The following is an 11,125-nucleotide window of genomic DNA, read 5'->3' on the forward strand; positions in this document are numbered from 1 at the left end:
GTCCACCCCATCATGCTTTTTACTTCACTTTACTTATCTTTAGAATAGGAAATGGAAACTGGATGAGCTAAGATCACTTTTTGTCTTCAATTATAAAGAGAGACAATGGAAGCAAATGGAGATTGAGCGGGAGATAGGCACGGTAGATTTTGATGTATCTGTGTACCCAGCTGACCTTGCCGGTCATTTGGGACCCGGCTTGGAAGGATTCTCACATCTCTCTGAAATCTGGGTAATTAGCTGATTTACACTTTTTCTCAGCTCTTAGCTGACTTAAAACAGGCATTCCTGACACTGAGCCTAAGATCTGTTCCAGACCACATCAGGCCTCAGAAACCCGTTTCACACCTCCTTGCAGCTAATATCCAGTCCTGTGTCTTTTTCTGCCTTTTGTGAACTCAGGTTTCCTCCTTGGCCTCTGGTCCACCCTCACTGTGCTATACACCTCTCCTTATGACTTAGCTAATTCTTGGTGCGAAACTCAACCCAGAAATGTGGTGTGAGGTTAACAGCATACAGCTTAAGGAGCAGAGAGGGACTTAACCAATTAAAGAGCCACACGAAGAGGTAATGACGGTCTGTTATAAATGCTTTGAAGAAAAATACAGCCCGAGCATTCTTCACCTGTGCTGTTGATGTAAGTCCATCTCATCCATTGCAAGCTTTTCCCTCTTTACTCATCAGAATCAGATGCTCTTCCTGCAGTTTTCGCTTGCAGCCTCGGCTGAGCCTGTCTCATTTGGCTCTCCCCTACCGTCTTCACGTACGCATTCAGCAGACACTCACAGCTCTGATCATGCTGGGGCCACTCAGTGCTCCAGGTCCAGGGCCAAGTAGGAAAAAGCCCCTGCCCTGGCGGGGCTTGAAGCAGGTGAGATTAACGGGTTAGTGAGCAGGCGATGGGAGTGGTGAGGACTCTGGCACCCAACACACAGGCAAGGCTCTGGGAACACAGAAACCTCATGCCCGCCTGGGCAGTGAGAGAGAGCCTCACAGTGATTTGTGAGCTGAGTTTTAGAAGGAAGAGAGCAGGGTCTGGGGATGCAATTGTCATGGCTGGAACATCCAGTGTAAAGCATACAGGATTGGCCCAGGGAGGGAAGCTAGACCTGCCTCTGGCTCTGTTCAAATTTTAATCCTGAAGTACATGAAAATAATTTAGGCTAATAGAGAAATATAAGGTTGCTGGTTTCACTAACGAGCGAATTTGACAAGCTTTGTCAAATCATAAAGCTAAGTCTGAATTATCAGAGTTTGTCAAATGATAAAGCTAAACTGAATTCTCAGGCTGATGAATTAATTTGTATGTCTATACCTGTACAAGCAAAAGTGATGTGAATGTATCAGTTGCAATTACGTATTCAAGATGATAGGTCTTGCAACTATATATTTGATAATACTTTTAATAATTGCATAACCTTGCTATATTTGTTTTCAAAAGTAAAGCAAAACAAGAAAAATGAGTGAAAAAAAATTGTTTTACTTGCTAGCACAACCCTTGCAGCAACAGTGATATTCTTTGGGCCTATCAATAGGGGGCAGCAAAGTTCAGGACTTTGGGCTGCCGCAGTTGAAACTAGAGGATCTCTGCGGGAGAGAGTGGATCCTCTCTGAATGTGTGTTGTGAGTGTGTGTGTAGATGGCAGGCAGGCAGGAGCTGTGGAAGAGTGTGGTAACAGTTCTGCCTGAACAACACAGACAGTTTTCTCTACCTTTCCTTACCTTCCTCTATGTAAGGAATGTGCTTCGCTTGGGTACATGTGGACACTTGCTAAATATTTGTTAGGCGGAAGAAAATATAGGAAGGAGAAAAATTCATCAATTTGATAGAATTCTGGGAAAACAAGGAAGCAGTCAATTCCTTCTTGGAAAAAAAAAAAAAAAAGGTATACCTACTAGAATATGCGTGCAAATCCGGAGAGGGGTCTTGGCTCTGAGGAACCAGGCCAATTATCCCCTTAGGGCTGAGATCTCTGAAACTGGGAATGTACCCAGCTCCATTTGGAGTCTAAATACTTCATGTAGAAAGTGAAATGAGACACATCTTGTAAGCTGTTTAGCCCAGTTCCTGGAAAACAGTAAATACTCAGTGAGCATTGGGTGCGATTATTGTTACTGGTACACATGTGTTCATTCATTCTCAGTTAAACTTTATTGTACAGCTTGCGGTGAGGGTTCATATAAGGCATGGTCTATAAGAAGGAACATGACTAACTTGCCGATCAGGACTTCCAGCGCCAAGTAGGAGAAAGCCCCTGCCCTGGCGGGGCTTGAAGCAGGTGAGATTAACGGGTTAGTGAGCAGGCGATGGGAGTGGTGAGGACTCTGGCACCCCAACACACAGGCAAGGCTCTGGGAACACAGAGGCCTCATGCCCGCCTGGGCAGTGAGAGAGAGCCTCACAGTGCTTTGTAAGCTGAGTTTTAGAAGGAAGAGAGCAGGGTCTGGGGACGCAATTGTCGTGGCTGTATTGTACCACTGTGAGCCTTTGACAACTGCCTTTGTTAATATCATCAAGGACGTAGTGCTAAGAAACTTTGTTCTCTAAAGCTTTGGTTGTTTGAAATCAGTTCAATAAACTGGAACATCTAACTGTTGTCTATATGAGCTGAGCCACATGGGCCAATCTGACCAATGGAGAAGTAGCTTCAATATCCCCCTCAGTTGCAGAGCTCTAGACGTGGGAATTTTGCACACAACGTTCCACATTTGTCTTCCCTTTGAGGGACCTGAATCGGCTTCTTAGGCCAGGGTTACTGTTAACTCTTTGGCACACAAACTTGTTGTGCTTGAGTCTCTCCAGCTCAGCTTCATTAAATTTTACCTACTCTGTCTAGTCCTGTGTTTGACTCGATGTCTCTTGGCTCCTGTGGTGTGCACGCTCCCGTGCTGCACGAGTCAGGAAACCTGACTTTATGTTGATGTTCTCCCCCTGTTGGGCTCCATCAGAAGAAATTTTGCCTTCATCCAGTACTTGTAATCCCACCCCAGAAAAAGCCAACATCTCCCTCCCACTCCCACAGTCTCCCATACAGAGTGCGCACAGTGTGTGGGTGGAGCTGATATTTTGGGTTCTAATGTTTACAAGAAACAATCTCTTTTAATAACCCTGCTGTTTTTGCTTGTATTATAGGAGATTTTCAACACACATAGGAATTGAAAGAAAAGTGTAAGAACTGAAAAAAAAGCTGGCTCAGTGGCTCATGTTGTATTCCCACTGCTTTGCGAGGCCACGGCAGGAGGATTACTTGAGGCCAGGAGCTATGATCATGCCACTGCTCTCCATGAGTGACAGAGGAAAACTCCATCTCTTAAAAAAAAAAAAAGTGTAATAAGTTCGCAAGTCCCTCTATTCAGCATGAAAAATTACCATAATTTTCCAATCATGTTTCATCTACTCTTTAACTTTTTCTTTTTCTTTTTTTTTCCACTGGAATGTTTCTAGAGAAATCCAAGCTATCATATTATTTTAGCCTAAATACTTCAGTATTCACATATAACTGATAAGCATTTTTTTCTTTTTTTAATCTAACCATTCAGCCATTGTTACAAATAACAAAATTAATAATTATTCCCTGTCATCATTTAATGTCTAGTCTATATTCTAAATTTCCTGTACTATCTCAAAAATATTTTTTAACTGTTGATGTTTTCAAATCAGGATCCAAAGTCCACAAATGACTTTTAGAGACTCTACCGCTGAAGTCTCTCGTGTCTCTAACTGCCACTCTTTCTCACCGAGTTTTCATGTCATTCGGTTATTGACGAAATTAGATCAATTGCCCTGTAGAATGTCCCACACTGCTGATTTGGTGTTGTCTAATTTGTTTCTCTATCTATCTGCTGTATTTCCTGTTAAATCAAAGGGCAGATCCAGAGACTTGCTTCAGTTTGGCTTGAATGCCTTGGGAATGATGTTTCAGAGGGGGTGCTGTGGATTTCCACAGCATTGTGCTATCATTTCATGTTAGTGATGGTCATTAAGATTTATGTGTGAGTTCCTGTGTTGTCAGCTTGATCCCTCCACTGTGTGGTCCCCACAGCCTCTTACCTGACATTTATTGCCAAGATCCATTATTTGACTAGGTGCTGCAAAATGAAACAAAAGGAAGCAAAACAAAATCATTTCCTAATTCTATCATTCTTCTACTTTTATTAGCTTGTAGTCTTCTATAACGAAGGAATTTCTCCTGTTAACTATTTGCATACCCTGAAATAAAAGTTTATTCAGAAAAAAAATTCCTTCCTTGTATCAATTTTTAGAATAAAGGGTTGGGTGGTCTAGTCAGCTTTGTGTTTGTTCTAGGATGTTTATGAACTCTGGAACGTCTGCGTATTTGTTGTGCCTCAATCCTTTGCAGTCTTCTAACTGATGCTTAGATTATTCCATTTTGGGAGAGTGGGATACCCTTCAGGTTGGCCCCTTTGTCCTTTTGACCTTGTCATCTTATTTTGGTATTTTCTTTGCAGAACAGGATGTCCCAGCTCACATTATCCATTTCCGGTCTCAGACTTGGGATCAGGCCTCTCTCTAAGGAACCCTGGTTCCTGCAGGGCAGTGGCGCTCATTGCTAGAGTTGTCAGTATTTTTTGATTTATAATTTTGGTCATTTTTATTTCAAAATCAACAAAGTAAAAAAATTAAATTTTTATTTTTAAGTCTCAATTCATAAACTTGATAGTTAAAGTTACTAACCATAGGGATTTTATCAATTGACTGAGTTGGCCTTAGGACAAACTCGATGCTAAACATGCTTTCTAAGTCTCTTGACAATATGTATGTCTTTTTACCAGGGAGGAGGCATGAAATAAAGGCCTTGTTTAATCCCACCACAGACCGCTAACACAGTGAAATCCCATCTCTGCTAAAAAATACAAAAAATTAGCTGGGTGTGATGGTGGGCGCCTGTAGTCCCAGCTACTTGGGAGGCTGAGGCAGGAGAATGGCATGAACCTGGGAGGTGGAGCTTGCATTAAGCTGAGATCATGCCACTGCACTCCAGCCTGGGCGACAGAGCGAGACTCCATCTCAAAAAAAAAAAAAAAAAAAGTTTTGCAGGATGGACAATGGCTTCCTTGCTCTAGGAGCTGAGGTCATGCTATTAGTCTCACTGTTAAATAGTACCGACAGAGTTTGGAGACTAATGCCAGCAGGTTATTTGGGCTTGTGCCTTTGAGTTCATAATGTGTAAAATTTTCTGGGACACTGTATTAGTCAGGGTTCTCTAGAGGGACAGAATGAATATTATATATATATGTATATATAAAAAATATATATATAAATAGTTTATATATAAACAATACACTCCCCTTTATAGATATCTATGTATCTATATATAATATAGATAAATATATCTAGATATATATCTATAAAGGGGAGTTCATTAAGTATTAACTTACAGGATCACAAGGTCCCACAATAGGCTGTCTGCAAGCTTGAGGAGCAAGGAGAGCTAGTCGGAGTCTCAAAACTGAGGAGTTTAGAGTCTGATGTTCAAGGGCAGGAAACATCCAGCCCAGGAGAAAGATGTAGGCTGGAAGTAGGCCAGTCCCACCTTTTCACATTTTTCTGCCTGTTTTATATTCGCTGGCAGCTGATTAGATGGTGCCCACCAGATTAAGGGCAGGTCTGCCTTCCCCAGCCCACTGACGCAAATGTTGATCTCCTTTGGCAACCCCTCACAGACACACCCAGGACCAATACTTTGTGTCCTTCAATCAAGTTGACACTCAGTATTAACCATCACAGACATATAGATGGGCAGTCATCCTCCTAGTTAGTTACAAACCTGTGTTTATATGTCTCTCTTCCTCCGCGCCATCATGTAACATACCAGATGTAGAGGAATTCTTACTCCAATTAATTTTAAGATATTTTAGATCCTATGAATTAAAGTCCAATCATGTCGGACCCCTTAAATGAGTTTACAGTGCAATTTTAAAATGGAATAATTGTAAAAGCTTTTAAGTGTAAAATGGAGACATTGACCTTATGTTTAAAACCTCTGCATTATCAACAGAAGAGTTAAAGAGAGAGGAGGGGAGGGAGTGAGATGGTGGTGTTTTAATGTATTCACGGGTTACTTTCCCTCCTGATTCCACCACAGCCAACAGAGGTTTACAAGGTGGGGTGGAGGAAACCTGGATGTTGCTGTGTTTCCCAGCTGGCTAGGTGCCTGGCTGAGAGTCAATGGCTAAAGCATCCTGTTGTCCAGGCCATGGTTCCGCCTCAGAGTGGTTGAGAGCCCTCATACCAGCTCTTTCTTTCGAGATATTTGTACATCTTTCAGGAAGAGCACCCACTGGCTATATTACCTGTGCCAAGTCACTTAACCTCCCTTCATGTTGGTTTTCTCAACAGCATGAAGAACTAGATAGGTCTTCCCAGCTTAAAAAGTCCATAGGTTTAGATGAACTCGAGATGAACATAACATACATGCCATGCAAGGTGTAGTGAAGCCACAGCTAATGGGACATGACAGCTGCCTTCACTGGTTTCTTCTTCCCTGCCTCACATTCATAGAAAAAGCACTTCAAAATCTTCCGTTTTGTTCCGATGTCAAGAGAAATGGCAGGGGATTTCAGTTGCAGGGTGGCCTCTGCATCTCCTGAACTCTTGTGAACTGCCTATTTTCCTTCGCTGATAGGCTAGGGTCCCTGCAAGGGATATGCTCACAAGACCTGTTGGGGAGATGCAGGCAGCAGCAGTCCCAGCAGGCAGGTATCACCGTGCTGTGTACACAGTCAGGGCGCACTCAGTCAGCCTAGGCCAGAGCAGCGCAAAATGGTACAGAGATTGTCAGCTCTGAGAGCCTGTGTAAATTCGTGATGCTGGAATGGGATTTGGAGGTTGCACAACCCATAATCCTAAGGTTGTCATTAGAAACACTGAGGTGAGACCGGGTGCAGTGGCTCACGCCTATAATCCCAGCACTTTGGGAGGCCGAGGTGGGTGGATCACTTGAGGTCACGAGTTCCAAACCAGCCTGGCCAACATGCTGAAACCCTGTCTCTCCTAAAAATACAAATATTAGCCGGGCCTGGTGGCACGCACCTGTAATCCCAGCTACTTGGGAGGCTGAAGCAGGAGGATTGATTGAATCTGGGAGGCAGAGGTTGCAGTGAGCCAAGACCATGTCACTGTACTCCAGCCTGGACAACAGAATGAGACTCTGCCTCAAAAAAAAAAAAAAAAAAAAAAAAAAAGAAAAGAAAAAGAAAGAAAGAAAGAAAAGAAAAAGAAAAGAAACACTGAGGTGGAGCTGATCCTCTGTATGTGTGATGGTTAATGCTGAATGTCAGCTTGTTTGTACCGAAGGATACAAAATATTGTTCCTGGGTGTGTCTGCAAGGGTGTTGCCAAAGGAGATTAATGTTTGAGTCAGTGGGTTGGAAAAGGCAGACCCACCCTCAATCTGGGTGCACACCATCTAATCAGCTGCCAGCGTGGCCAGAATATAAAAGCAGGCAGAAAAATGTGAAAAGACTAGACTGGCTTAGCCTCCCAGCCTACATCTTTCTCCCGTGCTGTATGCTTCCTGCCCTCGAACATCAAACTCCAAGTTCTTCAGCTCTGGGACTCAGACTGGCCTCCTTGCTCCTCAGCTTGCAGATGGCCGACTGTGGGACTGATATGGTTTGGCTCTATGTCCCCACCCAAATCTCCATAATTCCAATGTGTTGGGGAGGGACCCGGAGGAAGACAGCTTGAATCATGGGGGTGGTTTCCCCCATATTGTTCCCGTGGTAGTGAATAAGTCTCATGAGATCTGATAGTTTTATCAGGGGTTTCTGCTTTTGCATCTTCCTCATTTTCTCTTGCTGCTGCCATGTAAGAAGTGCCTTTCACCTCCTGCTGTGATTCTGAGACCTCCCTAGCCATGTGGAACTGTAAGTCCAATTAAACCTCTTTACGTCCCAGTCTTGGGTATGTCTTTATCAACACAGTGAAAACGGACAGGGAACTTGTGATCATGTGAGTTAATACTCCTCAATAAACTCCCATATAAAAAAATATATAATATATATCATTATATAGATATATACACATCCTATTAGTTCTGTCCCTTGAGGGAACCCTGACGAATACAGTATGTTTAACCCAGCCCCAGTGTGTGTCCTTACCCTATTCATTTGCCTCCTTTGAGAGGAGGGTTTTCACGCTTCTTTCATCCTCCCCTTCTCCTGCACAGAACTTTTGAGTACAAGTACAGACATGAAGAGCCCAAATGTATCAGACTCTGTGACCTTGTATTCCACTCATGTACCTGGGAATACATAATAAGATCATATAGGAAAATACATTTTTAACAATTTTGATTATCTTAATAATCAAAATTACCACAGTCTGTCTTGCCCATGGTTTCATCTGTCTCTGGTACCCTGCCCTGCATCCTCAGGGCCTCACATCTCATTCCACCCTCATCTCTGGTGGACCATTCCGTGGGGCTATGACTCACCTCATGAAAGTAGCATCTCACCTCCAGTACATGCCCCTGTCTTTTGCTGTCAGCCCCAGGGCTCTTCGGACACCAAGGAGGCAAGATACTTCAGGGGAGCCTGTGAGGCCCCGGGGCGGGGGTCGTACAAGTTCAGGAGTTAACAATTAAAGGAGCAAGCCTCCACCAAGCAGACAGGAGCAAGCGATGAAACAAGCCTCCATGTTGATCCTCTGGGACAATTCTTCAAGGCCTTTCCAGGCCCCTCAGAAAGGTTCATGGCCAGCACCAGTTGCCCTCAGCAGTGACCTGGGTACTGCATCCTTGGTGTCTCTCCCGCTTTGCTTCTCGCTCCTCTTGGTCCCTCTCTCCTGTTTCCTGGAATTACCTCCCAAATAAACTCAGGCCCTGTCTCAGGCTCAAATATTTGAGTTCCTACTATATGCCAGACTTGAGCCATCTGTATAAGTTTGTTCTCATGCTGCTATAAAGACCTGAGACTGGGTAATTCATAAAGGAAGGAGTTTTAATTGACTCACAGTTCAGCATGGCTGGTGTGGCCTCAGGAAACTTACAATCATGGCAGAAAGCAAAGGGGGAGCAAGGCACCTTCTTCACAAAGTGGCAGGAAGGAGACACGCCGAGTAAAGGGGGAGGAGCCCCTTATAAAACCATCAGATCCTGTGAGAACTCACTATCACAAGAACAGCATGGGGGAACGGCCCCCATGATTCAAGTATCTCCACTTGATCACTCCTTTGACATGTGGGGATTATGGGAATTACAATTCAAGATGAGATTAAGGTGGGGACACAAAGCCTAACCATATCACCATGCAAGAAAAAGATGTAGGTAACCTTGCCCTCAAGAGATCTTGGTCTAGGACATGACAAAATGTCACCGACTGACATTGAAGTTAGCAGATTCACATCTGTATAACTGCGTAAACTTTACTAATTTCTTTTATTAAGCAATTAGCTCAGTCTCAGTTTCAGCTGAATTCCCAAGATAATTGGTTTCAACTACCTTCACTTTCCAAAGTATGATACCGGGTCACCGATGCAAAGCTTACAAAGTCTTGTGACCGTTAGTTGACCTTTTTTGTGTCTTTGGAGACATCGAGAGAGGTTGAGAGAGGCAATAGATTATAAGGGCTTAAAAAAAATCGTATTTGGCTGATGCTTTCAGTATGAGTCATGCCTTTCGTGACTTCAGCCCATGGGAGAAAAATAAGAGCCCTCTTTTCTTCACTTCACATGTAGGAGAGACGGTGCTCCATCTCCAAGCACCAGGGATATGTCATCCTCACCAAGTGGCTCCAATGAGGGTGATAGGTCCCCTGGGGCTTAGAGACACGGTGGGCAGGTGTCTGACCCTTGACTCACGGCTGACTCATGTTCTGCCTGCCCATGGAGCAAAAAGATGTGTTAATGGGAAAAGAAGGCATATGGGTTTCTCAGGAAGCTCATGGGGACCCACGATAGAAAGAGATTAAAAAAAAAAAAAAAGAGAGAGAGAGAAAAAAAAAAAGCGCGGTGGCACCGGGATGTCTTAAGTCCTGCCCAGAAGGATCTCTAGGACTCTGGAGACCTCTACAGAGTGAATCACCAGGTGCCTCGGAATGAGAGAGGTATCTTAAGCCACCAGCCTGCATCACAGAAGGGCAGACAAGAGATTCCTACCTAGTTGCAGGGGTGGGGAAGAAGGCAGGGCACTGCTCCTTTCATGGTCCGTCAGACCTCTCCATCAGGCCCTTACTTATCTGTTCACCTTCACTTCCTACCAGTTTCTGGCTTCATGAGGCCACACCACCCCACTTCCTGCTGCCATTCAAACATAAGATTTCCTCTGCCTCAGAGGACCAAGTCGGCCTGGAGGGGATTTCCAGACTTCCAGAACTGGCTTCTCATTATTGCTATGCTTCATCTCAAACACCACCTCCACAGCCAGGCTGGCCTTCCCAGGCACCCCAGCTAAAGCATTTCCCAAGCCTTGGTCATCATGTAACTTTTTTTTTTTTTTTTTTTTAACTTTTCTTGGCTATACACCCACTAATCACGAGTATATAGCTCAATACATTTTCAACAAACGGAACGCAGGTATTGACCCAGCATTCAGATCAAGGGCCAACATAACCACATTGGCAAAGGATTTGCAAGAACCCTGTCCACAGCAACTGAGTTTGCCAGAATCTGTAAATTCATGCAGCTTTACACCTGCACTGGCCAATACTGTAATTGCTAGCCACACGTGGCCACCGAGCGCTTGAAAGGCAGCTGGTGTCATTTGTTGAAATGATAACATTTTGGACATACTGAGTCAAATAAGAAATGGCACACATGGCTCTCATCATGTTTCTATTGGACAGCACTGCCTGGGGCCTCAGCAAGTCGTTTGGCTTCTTCATGTCTTTCATCTGTCTTCTCCAGCTGACTGTAAGCTCCCTGTAGACAAGGCATGCTCCGTTCAAGGCTCGATCTCCAGCTCCTGACACACCACACGCTAGGTGCTCAGTTACTAATGGTCACGCGAACGAATGATCAGTGGGTGAAGCAGGGACTCCTGCCTGGGAAAGGTGAGCAGGCTGCAAATCGGAGGTCCACGCGGCGTTTCCTAGCCAGGCTCCTCCCAAGGCGGAAGGAAGGAGAGACCCCGGATGTAGTCGAGGGGCCAGGAGGGAGGAGAGG

General features: G+C 44.4%; 1 long non-coding RNA gene across 1 annotated transcript; it reads right to left on the bottom strand.

Moving 5' to 3' along the window:
- Positions 1 to 2,021: 2,021 nt before the first annotated feature.
- Positions 2,022 to 11,112, bottom strand: LOC139363923 (uncharacterized). Its single transcript, XR_011625154.1, has 3 exons — positions 8,460 to 11,112; positions 4,052 to 4,089; positions 2,022 to 2,068 (listed from the first exon to the last, which is right to left on the bottom strand). It is a non-coding gene; the product is annotated as an uncharacterized lncRNA (long non-coding RNA).
- Between the last annotated feature and the right edge of the window lie 13 nt (positions 11,113 to 11,125).

Source organism: Macaca nemestrina, chromosome 6 (assembly GCF_043159975.1).
Source record: "Macaca nemestrina isolate mMacNem1 chromosome 6, mMacNem.hap1, whole genome shotgun sequence".
NCBI classification, from domain to species: Eukaryota; Metazoa; Chordata; class Mammalia; order Primates; family Cercopithecidae; genus Macaca; species Macaca nemestrina.